The following is a 14,992-nucleotide window of genomic DNA, read 5'->3' as shown; positions in this document are numbered from 1 at the left end:
TGATTTTATGGATTTCAAGGTAGGAATTGGTTTGAGGGGTTCCTTCATGTCCATATAGGCCTCATATAACATGTCAAGCATCATCATGGAAGAATTTGAAGCCAGACAAGAAGTTTCCTAAAATGGCAGGTGACCTGTAATTTCAACTGCCCAAAATGGAAACTTTTTCTCCTCAAAATAACTTCATCATACAAGCTTCAAATGGAATTTTGTCCAACATGAAAGTGGAAGATCTTGATCTCACCATTCCAAAAAGTCCAAGAACTTGAAATTCCCATGTGTGGTTAGCAAGATATGGTCCAGTCATTTTCCAGAAACGCCCGAATTCAAAGTGCCATAACTCTCACATGGAGTGGCCAAATTGGATGGTTTTTCTTTGAGCAAATCACATTTAATGTGTACTTTCATAATCCATCATCACATTTTGCCAAAAGCATTCACACAAAAAGGTCATTTTTCAAGTGCACTAATTAAAAACCAAGGGCAAAATGGTCCAACTTTCAAAATATTTGGAATTTTGGCATGGGACTTTTTGCAACAATTTCTAAATATCATTTGTGACTTGTTTGAACCAAGTTTGGACAGAAAAATCAGCTGCATTAACCAAGGGCATTTTGGCCACACACTTGAAAATTGCACATTAACACTAAACCTCCAATTTTGCTAATCTTAATTAATTTGTGATTAAGCATTGGTATAAATAGATAATTGCAACTGTATTCATAAAACACTAATCATTTTTTCAGATCCAATCCAAAAACTCTCCAATTCTCTCAAAAATTTCACAATTCTCATTCACTTTTTTCATCAAATTCTTCAATAATTCTCCATTGTTTTGGCAATTTCTTGGTGATTTCTTCATGTGCAGATGATTATGTGATTCTGTTTTTGGAGATTGAAGCAAAATTCGTGCAAGAACACCAACTGTCCAAGCATCACTCATCAATGGCAATTGGCGATTCTTCATGATCCAAGCATCGTCGAGCTGAAAGTTCTTCACCAATCATCTTCTTGAGCAACATTCTTCATCTGTTTTCAAGAATTGAAGCCAAAAACATCCTGAATCGCGAGTTGCTCATCCAAGAGGTAAGATTTCGAACTCATTAATTCACGCAATTGTTATATGGATTTGATAGTGCGTTGAATGTAGAGTAGTTTGGCATTCGAATCATGCGATTTCATTGAATATTCATCAAGATATTTGAGATTAAAGTTTGTGTAGTAAAACTTCTTTCGATCGAATCTTCGCGTGTGATAATCTTTAGGAAATTTCGTTTGCATATTTGTAACCTACGTTGAAAGACGAAGAGATCCGTATATCATTTGCGTATTTTCGTCGAGATTGGATCGTAACCGAAGCTGGCAATGGAAGAAGCTCATGAACGCGACGAAGAAGGAGCAAAATTATGGGAAAAAGATCGTGTAGATCCGTTTCCGCGCTGGCTGTGCGTTTTGGTTCGTTTTGGATTAATTACGAAACTGCCATTGCAGCCTTAATTAATTAATTCGTATTAACATTAAACAAATATTTCAATAAATATTACAAAACTTAAAAAATTCATAAAAAATTCAATATTAGTCCAAATTAGGTGGGATTTTTTTTGTTAGTTTCCAAATTTTATCTACTTTTTTTTAGGCATAGTAGTGTAAGTTGTGCTTGGTAAAATTTTGGAATGGTATATTGATCTTTGACATGTGTGACATAATTGTATGTTTTGCCATTTTAATCACCAAATACTCATACATTATCCAAAATTAATGAAATTTCATATGATGATTCTTGACACATTTCTGGAGATTTTCATGTATCATTTGTGATTTTTGGACCTCTGGATTTGTAGATATGATTTTTTCTTTTTGAGTGTGACAATATGTGTCACACTATGCCATGCTGAGTTCATAAATTAATTTACCATGCTTCCACTAGGCCTATGGCTCTGATTTTTTGCATGAGATACAATGTATATGTTAACTTTCAACATGAATTCTTGTGGATTTAATTGATCCATTTTCTATTTGATTAGGATTTTTGATTTCTGTTTAGCAATTTTAGGGCTTTGTTTGTGTGACAATTTTACATATGTTGCTAAATTCTCATCCCTAATCCTATGATAATGAAATTTGGTGGAGTGGTTCCTAACATGTGTAGCTTCAATTTGGCTTTGGTCCCATTAATTTCCCATGTGATATCACTGTTTTATGAATTGTTGAAGATGATGCTTATGTGGAGGCCTTGAATTGGCTTATATAATTGTGTCTGGATTTCTTGATTTTCATTGACCTAATTTCTTTTGTCCAATTGAGCTGAAAATTGACATGCTATACCTTGAATGTGTCCTGTTCAGGTGTGAATTTTTGTGGAGTTAATTGAATTGATTTGGTATGCTTTTGAGTGAGATAGTTCTGTTTGGTTATTTGAAGTTGCAAATTGCATGATTAAGGTTAAATTGTGCATGAAATGATAATGGTGAATGATATGAGTATCGGACCAATTGCATTTTCTTTTGAATTGTTTTAATGTGATTTTGGTTGAATATTACTTGCTGTTTAGAACTTTTTATCCCTTTTGGACCCTAGGCTTGGCCTAGTGGTCTAGTTTCTCACATTTGGTGTGGATTTTCAGGATGAAATGCACAATGCTTAAGGAGATTGCTTCAAGGCAATTTGAATTGAGTTTGGTTGGTGTTTATGAACTAACATGACTTTGTGTTGTAGGTTTGATGCTTGAGCTTGGGCTTGTAGCTCGTACTTGTGTGCATTGACTTGTGTTGTCTGTATAGATTAACATTTGTTGTTTATTGTTGGTTTGTCTGAGTACTGATGATACTTGATTGATTTCAGGTACATTTAGTCGCTTACAGTTCTTTAAGAACTTGCTTGCTGTTGCTTGGTTTTTAAACCACTTGAGGTAGGACTTCTATTCTCCATGTAGTCTGGAAGACCTGGCCTGTTACTTGGCCAGGCAACTGTCTGAAGTCCTCCTTAAGAGGCGATGTTTGTGGTTGTTTACATTTGTGCCCAAGCAGGTGAAGACCTCTATGAGGCAATTGGCGGAACCCAAGGGATATGCAATCTATCCCCCGCTATTTTGTTGAGTCGTCCCTCTGCTCACACGGCTGTGTGTTGATGCATTGGGACACAAACCCAAGATCTTGTGCTGTTGCACAATCGAGTCAGAGTCTTGAGCGTAGAAGGGTCCCTCCATTCTGGACCCACGCTCCTTTGTCTGAAGCTCTCCCTGGTCAGGGATAAGAGCTGTGAAGTCTCATCTTCACTCACCTTTCATCAGCTTCACCTTAGCCCCTCAATGGCAAGGTTAAGAGCTAACCTTACCCCGATACAGAGGCTTGTTTGTTGAGGTTGATATGACCCCTCGACTAAAGCCTAGCCCTGATGTTTGAGCCCCTTGTTGGTGTGTTTATTTCATGTTGTATATGTTTGTGTGGTGTGATTGTATCCCCTAGGTTTGCTAGACTCCGCGTAGTCTCGTTTGCATGTCAATTAAGGTAGCACGGTTCCTTCGTATAGGACTTCCTTTCTTGCTTGAGCTTTCCTAAAACACAAACAAACATTATCCTCTCTTAAGGATACGTCAACTCCTTCTACTACAGGTGAGTAAGTCTCCAAAGGTCGAGCATCCGGTAGATTGCGTAGTGACGTTGTCCACCTAAAAAACACAAACCAACAGGAATAGTTTAGCCGAACTACGGCAACTCTGATTCTCATGTCCAGATGAGATACGTAGGCACGAGATGCGATGTCTTGTCGAGTTTGACTAACAACTAACACTAATTCTTTTCTCTCGCCCTCGTTGTGATTGAGACCTTCCCCTTCTCTTGCCCTAGTTGCAAGCGAGACCCTTCTTCTTGTTGTGTGCTTGGAAGCTGATGTAAGTCCATCGAGTGGCATTCGGGTTCCAGTGTGTGTGTTTTGGTTCGGATGCTGATGTAAGCCCAGTGATTGGCATTCAGGCTCCACGTTTGCCTCCTTGTGTGTGTTTTTGGTTCGGATGCTGATGTAAGTCCAGTAATTGGCATTCAGACCCCACGTTTGCCTTTGCCTGTGTTTGTTTGCTTGCGTGTTAGCCGAGCTACGAATGCTCTGATTCTCCTTCGTCCTAAGGAGATACGTATGCATAGGATGCGACATCCTAGCGAGCATGTCTTGTTTCCCCAGTCCGAACTACTTTGACTCTGATGTCTATGCCTGATAGACTAAGTAGGCCCAGGATGCGATATCCTGCCGAGTCAGTTTCAGTCTGTTTTCTTGTGTCTCTTTCAGCCTGTGTAGATGTTTATTTGAGCAGTGTTTTAGCAACCATTTTCCTTCCTATTGTGCGTGGATCCTGTAACACCCCGATAATAATATGGTCATTATTTAAATTAAGTTAATAATAGATTTATTAATTTAATTAGATAATTGGATTATTATTATTATTATTATTTATTGGAATAATATATAAGTTGGAATTTAGAAAAATCCCATTTTTGGTAAAAAGGTTATTTTCACGTGAAAAGGGAAAAGAGGCAGAAAGGGCAAAAAGCCAGAGAACGAAGGTTGAAGGAAGGAGAAGCTTGGAGCTCGGAAGCTGCCGGATTAACTCAGGTAAGGGGGGGTTTATCATCGGTTAAAGGGTATTATATGATAATATGTACTGGGTAGTGATAACCATTGGTTGTACCTCTGATTAGATTGATGCATGATGAATCTGTGAAATATTGGATGAATGAAATTGAATGATAATTGAAAAGAATTCGTAGGAATTAGTAGGGATAATGTTAGGAACGGTGAAGACGAATAGGATATGATTCGTGTAGATGATATGGACGATTATTGTGTGTAATTTGGACTGTGGAAGGTTGGATCGGATAGGTTTCGTAACAGAGAAAGCCATAGCAGATCTGAGAGTTCTGGTTCTGGTCATACGCGTATGGCACTAGGCAATACGCGTATGAGCTGGCTGGTACGCGTATGGAGGAGGCTTTACGCGTATGGGTGCAAAAGATGATATTTTGAACGTAAAATGGTCTCTGTTGGTACGCGTAATAGGGGATTGATACGCGTAGCATACGCGTATGAGACAGGTGATACGCGTATGAGTGGGGCGAGGAAATGCGCAGTACGCGTATGAGAGTGGGCATTACGCGTATGGACTTGGTCAGGTTTGGGCAATACGCGTATGGGCTTAGGCAGTACGCGTATGGGCAGATTTGTGATTTTCCTGAACTGTGGTTGTGCAGTTTTGAGTTGTTTAGGCTGAGTGATGTACTTAGCTGAGATATGATGTTGTAGGGATCATTTCCCGTTGTTTTGAGTAGTATAGGTATTAGTAGAGTGTACTAATACTATGATTGATTATGTGGCATGACAGGAGATGTTTTTGTTGATGAGGTGTGATGGTATACATGATGTTGTGAATGTATGCATTTGTGAATAGACTATCCTATGGCTTAGAGTGTGAGCATGTGTCTATTTTTGATTTCTGTTGATGTTGCATTGCTAGGTGATTAGCATGCATATTGTGGCCTTCGGGTGGTAGCTAATTCCCATGGTGAGGAATTAGTGAGTAAATCATTTTGATTGTTGTTGTTAATGTTTGCATGCTAGGTGATTAGCGTGCATGTCATGGCCCATTTGGGGTGGTAGCTAATTCCCATGGTGAGGAATTAGTGAGTGAGTCATTATGTCTCAAATGAGTGAGACTAGTGAGCTTGGTAGCCGTGCCTGGATTTGGACGGTGAGGTTGAACTATATGTTCACAACATAGTCGGTACCGCATGCATAGAGTCTCATTGCATAATGAATGTATGGCATATAATATGAATGGATGTATTCCAGTATTATATGTGTGTTGTGTGTTGTGTTGTTGATGTTGATTATGGTTGAGAATCTACTGTTGAGTATGATGTTTGAACGGATATTGCTGTTGCTGAATGCGTAGTATGATTAGGGTGAATTAATGTGTTAATTACTTGGCATTACATGTTGTTCTATAATGCTTATTATATTGATTGAGGAACTCACCCTTACACCTATTTTTCAGGTAACGAGAAATGAGTTGAATAGAAGCTAATGCTTGGAGTCTAGAGTAGTTCTTATGGGTCATGCTCTGATAGATGTAACATCGGGAGGGAATGTTTTAATTAATTTGATATTGGTGGTTGAATGATTTACATGTATTGTGTTACATGTTTTACATTGATGTTGGATTTTATTCCGCTGCGAATTATGCAAAAGAACCTTATTTTGATTAAATAAATGAGCATGACAGGACATTTTGATAATTTTGTGAAATGATTGTGTGACACCCTTCGGGGCATAATTACTCTGATGAATATATTGTTATTTTAATTATAATAATTTGGGGTATTTAGAAGGGTGTTACATTAGTGGTATCAGAGCATAGTCGGTCGTGTCGAGTCGTAGTTATTCTGTTTCCCCTGTACGGGATAGGTGTTGTGTAACCCTATCAGTACTTATTTGTTTAGCTTGTTTGGGTTTTCAGAATAGAGATGGCTGGAAGAGGTAGAGATGATGCTGCGATTGCTGAGGCTCTGGGTATGCTAGCTGGAGTACTCGGAGGAAATCCGAATGTTGTGGGAATGGGAGCTGCTCGTCAACTGAGTGAGTTCCAGAAGAACAATCCTCCAATGTTCAAAGGAGCATACGATCCAGATGGTGCTCAGAAATGGTTGAAGGAGATAGAGAGGATCTTTAGAGTAACTGAGTGTGCTGATAACCAGAAGGTCAGGTTCGGTACACATATGCTGTCAGAGGAAGCTGATGATTGGTGGGTTGCTACCCGCACTGAGTTGGAAACTGCTGGAGATGCTGAGATTTCTTGGGCTGTGTTCAGAGAGAGATTTCTGAGGAAGTATTTTCCCGAGGATGTCAGAGGAAAGAAGGAGATAGAGTTCTTGGAATTGAAGCAGGGTAACAGGTCCGTTACGGAGTATGCTGCTAAGTTCACAGAGCTGTCGAAGTATTATACTCCCTATGCTGAGGCTGCTGGGGAATTTTCCAAATGTGTGAAGTTTGAGAACGGGTTGCGTCCCGAGATCAAGCAGGCGATTGGGTATCAAAGGATTAGAGTGTTTTCTGATTTGGTTGACTGTTGCAGGATTTTCGAACAGGATTCCAAGGCTAGAGCAGAGAGCTATCAGCAAAGGGTTGATAGGAAAGGCAAGAATCAGATTGATCGTGGAAAACCGTATGCAGCTGGCAAAGGTTTCCAGAGGCAGAGTGGGATGAAGAGGCCTAGTGGAGGAGATTCTAGTGCTCCTGTTAAGTGTTACAGATGTGGTCAGGCTGGACATCGTATCCATGAGTGTACCAGTAATGAGAAGAAGTGTTTCAAATGTGGGAAAGGTGGTCATTTGGCTGCGGATTGCCGGTTGAAGACTGTGACTTGCTTCAACTGTGGAGAGGTGGGTCATATCAGTCCACAGTGTCCTAAGCCGAAGAAAGAGAATCAGTCAGGAGGCAAGGTTTTTGCTTTATCGGGTTCTGAGACTTCTGCAGATGATCGTTTGATCCGAGGTACGTGTTATATTAATGGCTTTCCTCTTGTAGCTATTATTGACACCGGTGCTACTCATTCTTTATATCTTTGGATTGTGCTGTGAAGCTTAAGTTAGAAATATCTGAGATGCATGGAAGTATGGTGATTGATACTCCTGCGAAGGGTTCAGTGACTACTACTTCAATTTGTTTAAGTTGCCCTTTGAGTATTTTTGGTAGGGACTTTGGGATAGACCTTGTGTGTCTTCCGCTAGTGCAGATTGATGTTATTCTGGGTATGAACTGGTTGGTGTTTAACCGAGTCTATATCAACTGTTTTGATAAGACTGTGATATTCCCTGAGATTGAGGAAGGAAAGAGTTTGTTTCTATCAGCAAGGCAAGTGAATGAGGAAGTAGCAGATGGGGCAGAGTTGTTTATGCTGTTAGCGACCTTGGAGGCTAAAGATAAACTGGTGATTGGCGATCTAGCTGTGGTGTGTGATTTCCCTGATGTGTTTCCGGAAGAAGTGAATGAATTACCGCCAGAGCGTGAAGTTGAGTTCTCGATTGATTTGGTACCTGGTACTAGACCGATATCGATGGCTCCTTATCGTATGTCTGCTGTTGAGCTAGCTGAATTGAAGAGTCAGTTGGAAGATTTGTTGGATAAGAAATTTATTCGTCCGAGTGTGTCACCGTGGGGTGCACCAGTGTTGTTGGTTAAGAAGAAAGAAGGTACTATGAGGTTGTGTGTGGACTACAGGCAACTGAATAAAGTGACGATCAAGAATCGGTATCCTTTACCGAGGATTGATGATTTGATGGATCAGTTGGTTGGTGCAAGTGTGTTCAGCAAGATAGACTTGAGATCTGGGTATCATCAGATACGTGTGAAAACTGAAGATATTCAGAAGACTGCTTTCAGAACAAGGTATGGACATTATGAGTATTCTGTAATGCCTTTTGGTGTGACTAATGCGCCTGGAGTATTCATGGAGTATATGAATAGAATTTTCCATCCATACCTAGACAAGTTTGTTGTGGTGTTTATCGATGACATTTTGGTGTATTCGAAATCTGAAGAAGAGCATGTTGAGCATTTGAGAGTGGTTTTGGGAGTTCTACGAGAAAAGAAGCTATTTGATAAACTATCTAAGTGTGAATTTTGGTTAGAAGAAGTTAGTTTTCTTGGTCATGTGATTTCAAGAGGTGGTGTGGCTGTTGATCCTTCTAAGATAGAAGCGGTATCTAGGTGGGAAGCTCCGAAGTCAGTTTCTGAGATAAGGAGTTTTCTTGGACTTGCAGGTTATTATAGGAAGTTTATTGAGGGATTCTCTAAGTTGGCGTTGGCGTTACCGTTGACAATGTTAACTAGAAAGGGACAAGCGTTTGTTTGGGACTCAAAATGTGAAGAAGGTTTCTAAGAGTTAAAGAGAAGGCTAACTACTGCTCCTATTCTGATATTACCGAGTTCGTCGGAATTATTTGAGGTTTATTGTGATGCTTCATTGTTGGGTCTAGGTGGTGTGTTGATGCAGAATAAGCAGGTTATAGCTTATGCTTCGAGACAACTAAGGGTTCATGAGAGGAACTATCCGACACATGATTTAGAGTTGGCAGCTGTGGTATTTGTTCTGAAGTTGTGGAGGCATTATTTGTATGGATCAAGATTTGAAGTTTTCAGTGACCATAAAAGTTTGAAGTATTTGTTTGATCAGAGAGAGCTGAATATGAGACAGAGAAGATGGTTAGAATTTCTGAAGGATTATGACTTTGGTTTGAATTACCATCCAGGTAAAGCAAACGTGGTGGCTGATGCATTGAGTCGGAAATCATTGCATATGTCTATGTTAATGGTTAAGGAATTGGATTTAATTGAGCAGTTTAGAGACTTGAGTTTGGTGTGTGAGAGTACTCACAATAGTGTTAAATTGGGAATGCTGAAGTTAACGAGTGGTATTCTGGATGAGATCAGAGAGGGTCAGAAATCCGATATGCTTTTGGGTGATAAGTTGACTTTAGTGAATCAAGGTCAAGGTGGTGAATTCAGAGTTGATGAGAATGGTGTTTTGAGATTTGGTAATCGGGTGTGTATTCCGGAGGTTACAGAACTTAAGAAGAGTATTCTTGAAGAGGGACATCGTAGTGGTTTGAGTATTCATCCTGGAGCTACGAAGATGTATCATGATTTGAAGAAGTTATTTTGGTGGCCGGGAATGAAAAGAGAAATTGCGAGTTTTGTTTATTCCTGTTTGACTTGTCAGAAGTCAAAGATTGAGCATCAGAAGCCGTCTGGGCTAATGCAACCGTTGGCTATTCCAGAGTGGAAGTGGGACAGTATTAGTATGGATTTTGTTTCGGGTTTACCGAGAACGAGTAAGAATTTTGAGGCTATTTGGGTGATTGTTGACAGATTGACAAAGTCGGCTCATTTCATTCCGATCAGAATGGATTATCCGTTAGAGAGACTAGCTGAGTTGTATATTGAGAGGATTGTAAGTTTGCATGGTATTCCGTCTAGTATTGTTTCGGACAGAGATCCTAGATTCACATCGAAGTTTTGGGAAGGTTTGCAGAGAGCTTTGGGAACTAAGTTGAGATTGAGTTCTGCATATCATCCGCAGACTGATGGTCAGACTGAGAGGACGATTCAGTCACTAGAGGATCTTTTGAGAGCCTGTGTTTTGGAAAAAGGAGGTGCTTGGGATTATTATTTACCTTTGATTGAGTTTACCTACAACAATAGTTTTCATTCGAGCATTGGTATGACACCGTTTGAAGCTTTGTATGGTAGGAGATGTCGGACACCTTTATGTTGGTATGAGTCCGGTGAGAGTGCTGTGGTTGGACCGGAGATTGTTCAACAGACTACGGAAAAGATTAAGATGATTCAGGAGAAGATGAGAATTGCTCAGAGTCGTCAGAAGAGTTATCATGACAAGAGGAGGAAGTCACTTGAGTTCCAAGAGGGAGATCATGTATTTCTTCGTGTCACTCCGATAACTGGTGTTGGTCGAGCTTTGAAGTCGAAGAAGTTGACACCTCGATTTATTGGTCCTTATCAGATTTTGGAGAGGATAGGGGAAGTGGCCTATCGTGTCGCTTTACCGCCGTCGCTTGCGAATTTGCATGAGGTTTTCCATGTGTCTCAGTTGAGGAGATACATTCATGATCCGTCGCATGTAGTCCAAGTAGATGATGTACAGGTGAGAGATAACCTGACTGTTGAAACATCGCCTATGAGGATCGAGGATCGAGAGTTGAAGCAGTTGCGGGGTAAAGAGATTGCCTTGGTGAAAGTAGCTTGGGGAGGACCAGCAGGTGGCAATGTGACTTGGGAACTGGAGAGTAAGATGAAGGAGTCTTACCCAGAGTTGTTCGCTTGAGGTATGTTTTCGAGGACGAAAACTCTTTTAGTGGGGGAGAGTTGTAACACCCCGATAATAATATGGTCATTATTTAAATTAAGTTAATAATAGATTTATTAATTTAATTAGATAATTGGATTATTATTATTATTATTATTTATTGGAATAATATATAAGTTGGAATTTAGAAAAATCCCATTTTTGGTAAAAAGGTTATTTTCACGTGAAAAGGGAAAAGAGGCAGAAAGGGCAAAAAGCCAGAGAACGAAGGTTGAAGGAAGGAGAAGCTTGGAGCTCGGAAGCTGCCGGATTAACTCAGGTAAGGGGGGATTTATCATCGGTTAAAGGGTATTATATGATAATATGTACTGGGTAGTGATAACCATTGGTTGTACCTCTGATTAGATTGATGCATGATGAATCTGTGAAATATTGGATGAATGAAATTGAATGATAATTGAAAAGAATTCGTAGGAATTAGTAGGGATAATGTTAGGAACGGTGAAGACGAATAGGATATGATTCGTGTAGATGATATGGACGATTATTGTGTGTAATTTGGACTGTGGAAGGTTGGATCGGATAGGTTTCGTAACAGAGAAAGCCATAGCAGATCTGAGAGTTCTGGTTCTGGTCATACGCGTATGGCACTAGGCAATACGCGTATGAGCTGGCTGGTACGCGTATGGAGGAGGCTTTACGCGTATGGGTGCAAAAGATGATATTTTGAACGTAAAATGGTCTCTGTTGGTACGCGTAATAGGGGATTGATACGCGTAGCATACGCGTATGAGACAGGTGATACGCGTATGAGTGGGGCGAGGAAATGCGCAATACGCGTATGAGAGTGGGCATTACGCGTATGGACTTGGTCAGGTTTGGGCAATACGCGTATGGGCTTAGGCAGTACGCGTATGGGCAGATTTGTGATTTTCCTGAACTGTGGTTGTGCAGTTTTGAGTTGTTTAGGCTGAGTGATGTACTTAGCTGAGATATGATGTTGTAGGGATCATTTCCCGTTGTTTTGAGTAGTATAGGTATTAGTAGAGTGTACTAATACTATGATTGATTATGTGGCATGACAGGAGATGTTTTTGTTGATGAGGTGTGATGGTATACATGATGTTGTGAATGTATGCATTTGTGAATAGACTATCCTATGGCTTAGAGTGTGAGCATGTGTCTATTCTTGATTTCTGTTGATGTTGCATTGCTAGGTGATTAGCATGCATATTGTGGCCTTCGGGTGGTAGCTAATTCCCATGGTGAGGAATTAGTGAGTAAATCATTTTGATTGTTGTTGTTAATGTTTGCATGCTAGGTGATTAGCGTGCATGTCATGGCCCATTTGGGGTGGTAGCTAATTCCCATGGTGAGGAATTAGTGAGTGAGTCATTATGTCTCAAATGAGTGAGACTAGTGAGCTTGGTAGCCGTGCCTGGATTTGGACGGTGAGGTTGAACTATATGTTCACAACATAGTCGGTACCGCATGCATAGAGTCTCATTGCATAATGAATGTATGGCATATAATATGAATGGATGTATTCCAGTATTATATGTGTGTTGTGTGTTGTGTTGTTGATGTTGATTATGGTTGAGAATCTACTGTTGAGTATGATGTTTGAACGGATATTGCTGTTGCTGAATGCGTAGTATGATTAGGGTGAATTAATGTGTTAATTACTTGGCATTACATGTTGTTCTATAATGCTTATTATATTGATTGAGGAACTCACCCTTACACCTATTTTTCAGGTAACGAGAAATGAGTTGAATAGAAGCTAATGCTTGGAGTCTAGAGTAGTTCTTATGGGTCATGCTCTGATAGATGTAACATCGGGAGGGAATGTTTTAATTAATTTGATATTGGTGGTTGAATGATTTACATGTATTGTGTTACATGTTTTACATTGATGTTGGATTTTATTCCGCTGCGAATTATGCAAAAGAACCTTATTTTGATTAAATAAATGAGCATGACAGGACATTTTGATAATTTTGTGAAATGATTGTGTGACACCCTTCGGGACATAATTACTCTGATGAATATATTGTTATTTTAATTATAATAATTTGGGGTATTTAGAAGGGTGTTACATTAGTGGTATCAGAGCATAGTCGGTCGTGTCGAGTCGTAGTTATTCTGTTTCCCCTGTACGGGATAGGTGTTGCGTAACCCTATCAGTACTTATTTGTTTAGCTTGTTTGGGTTTTCAGAATAGAGATGGCTGGAAGAGGTAGAGATGATGCTGCGATTGCTGAGGCTCTGGGTATGCTAGCTGGAGTACTCGGAGGAAATCCGAATGTTGTGGGAATGGGAGCTGCTCGTCAACTGAGTGAGTTCCAGAAGAACAATCCTCCAATGTTCAAAGGAGCATACGATCCAGATGGTGCTCAGAAATGGTTGAAGGAGATAGAGAGGATCTTCAGAGTAACTGAGTGTGCTGATAACCAGAAGGTCAGGTTCGGTACACATATGCTGTCAGAGGAAGCTGATGATTGGTGGGTTGCTACCCGCACTGAGTTGGAAACTGCTGGAGATGCTGAGATTTCTTGGGCTGTGTTCAGAGAGAGATTTCTGAGGAAGTATTTTCCCGAGGATGTCAGAGGAAAGAAGGAGATAGAGTTCTTGGAATTGAAGCAGGGTAACAGGTCCGTTACGGAGTATGCTGCTAAGTTCACAGAGCTGTCGAAGTATTATACTCCCTATGCTGAGGCTGCTGGGGAATTTTCCAAATGTGTGAAGTTTGAGAACGGGTTGCGTCCCGAGATCAAGCAGGCGATTGGGTATCAAAGGATTAGAGTGTTTTCTGATTTGGTTGACTGTTGCAGGATTTTCGAACAGGATTCCAAGGCTAGAGCAGAGAGCTATCAGCAAAGGGTTGATAGGAAAGGCAAGAATCAGATTGATCGTGGAAAACCGTATGCAGCTGGCAAAGGTTTCCAGAGGCAGAGTGGGATGAAGAGGCCTAGTGGAGGAGATTCTAGTGCTCCTGTTAAGTGTTACAGATGTGGTCAGGCTGGACATCGTATCCATGAGTGTACCAGTAATGAGAAGAAGTGTTTCAAATGTGGGAAAGGTGGTCATTTGGCTGCGGATTGCCGGTTGAAGACTGTGACTTGCTTCAACGGTGGAGAGGTGGGTCATATCAGTCCACAGTGTCCTAAGCCGAAGAAAGAGAATCAGTCAGGAGGCAAGGTAAAAAAACAAATTTTAATAACTGCGGGAAATTCTGAATTTCCGGTAAAAAAAAAAAGTTTTTATAACTACCGGAAATTCTAAAATTTTCAGAAATTTTCATGGGATTTTATATCGGAAATTTTAAATTTTCCGTTTAAATTGTTAGAATTAATAGTGAAAATTTTGAAATTTCCGATACAAAATCCCATAAATTTTGACATTTACGATATAAAACGTATTGATTTTTGAAATTTTCAATAGTGTAATTCAAATTTCTGGTGTCGCCCCAGACTTTTCAAAATACGCGTGGATCCTGTAAATTTTGAAATTGAGTGAATAGTTTTGCAAAAACAGTGTTGTCTTTTCATGCGCAATGGAGGGTGTCATATTTAAATAGTGTTGTCTTTTCATACGCAATGGAGGGTGTCATATTCAAGTAAAGGTGTCAAGTTAAATGCTCGTTGTCTGTGTTTGAAACCCTTTGAAACTTTTGGTGTTTTTCTCAATGTTATAAGTTATGAAAAAAAAAATTGAGATGAAAAATAAATCACGTTATTTATAAACACAGATTATCAGTGATTCTGATGACTATTTGTAACAACAACAAAAAAAAACAATGAAATCTTAAAAAATCAGGGGAGAAACTGTGTTTTTTCCATTTATTTAATCCTATTTTCATTTGGAAGCAGCTCAGTATAAAACTAAGTGTACATTTATTATAACTTGTCTTTTTCATAAATAAATAAAAAATGACAAAATTATGTAGGCAAAACACCGTATCATATTCTCGTATCCTACACTTTCCTTTTTATGGTGAAAATATGTCCTATACGTTTCTTTTTATGGTGAAAAATCACATGTCCTACTCATAATCACAATTCACAAGTGCACAAAACTTGAAAGGGACCGTGCACCATTCAAATTTGGGTTGCAAGACAA

At 39.7% G+C, this 14,992-nt stretch overlaps 1 long non-coding RNA gene across 1 annotated transcript; it reads left to right on the top strand.

Moving 5' to 3' along the window:
- Positions 1-752: 752 nt before the first annotated feature.
- LOC127117970 (uncharacterized) lies at positions 753-6,276 on the top strand. The gene is made up of 4 exons (XR_007802074.1): positions 753-1,086; positions 2,842-2,908; positions 4,518-4,605; positions 6,044-6,276. It is a non-coding gene; the product is annotated as an uncharacterized LOC127117970 (long non-coding RNA).
- Positions 6,277-14,992: the final 8,716 nt, after the last annotated feature.

Source organism: Lathyrus oleraceus, chromosome 1 (genome assembly GCF_024323335.1).
Source record: "Lathyrus oleraceus cultivar Zhongwan6 chromosome 1, CAAS_Psat_ZW6_1.0, whole genome shotgun sequence".
In the NCBI taxonomy this organism is placed as follows: domain Eukaryota; kingdom Viridiplantae; phylum Streptophyta; class Magnoliopsida; order Fabales; family Fabaceae; genus Lathyrus; species Lathyrus oleraceus.
Note: the sequence above shows the minus strand (reverse complement) of the source record. Positions and strands in the feature narration are given on the sequence as shown.